This window comes from Oratosquilla oratoria, chromosome 27 (assembly GCF_046742065.1).
Source record: "Oratosquilla oratoria isolate Oo_2021 chromosome 27, ASM4674206v1, whole genome shotgun sequence".
NCBI lineage: Eukaryota > Metazoa > Arthropoda > Malacostraca > Stomatopoda > Squillidae > Oratosquilla > Oratosquilla oratoria.
Window position 1 is genome coordinate 14,664,945 of NC_134803.1, and position 2,500 is coordinate 14,667,444.

Here is a 2,500-nt window from a genome sequence, read left to right on the forward strand (position 1 = left end):
ATATATGTATATATATATATATATATATATATATATATATATATATATATATATATATATATATACATTACAAAGGATTACAAAGGCAGAGCATGCCGACAGAAGACCATATCTAGGTCGGATGCGAAAAAAAATCATAGTAATAATAAAATATTAAATAAAAACTATAATAATGTAAATAACAAATATAATACATAGATAAATGCATAGGTATAGTTAAATAATAAACAAACAGGTAAATAGTAAATAATAATAAATTGACATATAACTAATAATAAACGAAAATCAGACAGACAAATGATAACAAAACAAAAACAAATAATATAAAATAAATTATGATCATTACAGCATCTTGCTTAGGTGTTTATCTAAATTATTATTAAAGCTTCGAACTGAACTACACTGCACTACCTGTGCAGGAAGTTTATTCCATTCATTAACTACACGGTTGGTAAAGTTGTTTCTACCTACTTCCAAATTGAATCTATTTCCGGACAGTTTGAGACCATTGTTTCTTGTCTGATTCTCATTCAATGTGAAAATTTGGTCACTTTTGATGTTGTCAATTCCCTTTAAAATCTTAAAGACCTGTATCAAGTCACCTCTGAGTCTACGCTTTTTTAGGGAAAACAGATTCATATGTTTTAGTCGATTTTCGTATGATTTATTTTTTATATTTGGAATCAGTTTTGTAGCTCGCCGTTGTACTTTTTCCAGTCTGTCAATGTCTTTAATGAGATTCGGTGACCATACGGAAACAGCATATTCCAAATGTGGACGAACTAACGATTTATATAGCTTGTTAATGAGTGATGGACTTTTGAAATCAAAAGATCGCGCAATCAGTCCTAGAATCTTATTTGCGTTCTCAGAGGCTGAAATACACTGCTTGGATGATTTGAGGTTGTTACTGATAATTACGCCGAGATCTTTTTCACTATCCACTTTTGTTAACGAATTTCCAAATAACTTGTAATCGTACTTACTGTTATTTTTACCTATGTGCATTACCTTGCATTTACTTGTGTTAAATTTCATTAGCCACTTTTCAGACCATTACTGTAATTTATCTAAAACTTCTTGAATATCTAACTGGTTTGAGTGATCATTTGCCACTCCGCACAGTTTTGTATCATCAGCAAATTTGGAAACAGTAGATTTTAGTCCATGGTCTATATCATTTATATGTACTATGAACAGAAGTGGCCCAAGAACGGAACCCTGAGGAACTCCACTTGTAACATTTTTCCATCTAGAAGTTTTTCCATTTAAAACAACTCTCTGTTTTCGACCATTCAACCAATTACTAGTCCAACCTAATAGGCTACCACTTATTTCGTGTAAAGCTAATTTAGTAAGTAGTCTTTCGTGTGGGACGGTATCAAAAGCTTTTGCAAAGTCTAGATATATTAAATATATATTGTTTCTTTTGTCATAATTCGAGGTAACTGTGTTGTAGAATTCGAGTAAGTTAGTCACGCAAGAACGTTTCCGTCTGAAACCATGCTGGCTATCATTTATCAAACGGTTACTTTCTAAATGATGTTCGATAGCATCTCTGATGATAGTTTCCATTATTTTTCCTACGATTGAAGTCAAACTTATAGGCCTATAGTTATTTGGCTTCTTTTTGAGACCTTTTTTGAATATGGGAGTAAAGTTAGCTAGCTTCCATTCTCTTGGGACATCTCCGGATATGATGGATTTCTTGAAAATAATTTCTAATGGAACAACAATCTCATTTTTCATTTCCTTTAAGATTCTTGGATGCCAACCGTTAGGCCCTGGTGTTTTATTAACTTTGAGTTTGTCTATACACCTTTTAATTTTTTCTTTTGTTATATTTACCGTAGTGAGTAAGTTTACCCTAGACTTTTCACAGGTTTCAGTTTGGAATTCACTTTGAGGTGTTTCGTTTACGAATACCGAGCTAAAATAATTGTTTAAGATATTACACATTCCTTCATTTGAATATTCAAGTTGACCGTCAGCAGATAATAGTGGACCAATGTGATTCCTAACAACCTTTTTGTCTCTAATGTAACTATAGAATTCTTTGGGATTCTCTTTGGATTTATCAGCGATGTTCATTTCGTATTGTCGTTTTCTTTTTCTTATTGTCTTTTTAAATCTCTCTGTATTGATACATAACTTTCATAGTCATTAGATGCACCCGAGTACTTATATTTCTTATAAGCCTGTCTCTTTTTAGCAATACTTTTTTTCAGTTTCTTTGTCGAGCCACTTTGGGCGAGCCTGATTTGGGGGACGTCTGTCCCTAAAAGGAATGTAAGTTTGAATCATCTTAGTGAGCATATTTTGACAAATTTCCCACATCTGATCTACAGGTCTTTCGTTTAATTTTGCCTCCCAATCTGTAAGCTGAAGCTCCTGACGTAGTCCTATGAACTGAGCTTTAATGAAATCGGGTATTTTAGAAACACAAGTATCTATTCTAAAATTGTTTAGGAGTTTGAATCTAGCTAAGTTGTGATCGCTA

The 2,500-nt window shown here is 32.4% G+C and overlaps 1 protein-coding gene across 1 annotated transcript in view; it reads right to left on the reverse strand.

The window, feature by feature from the left end:
* Window positions 1-2,500, reverse strand: part of LOC143039911 (synaptotagmin-15-like) — a 1,008,258-nt gene that overhangs the window by 608,614 nt on the left and 397,144 nt on the right. The gene's annotated exons all lie outside the window — the stretch shown is intronic.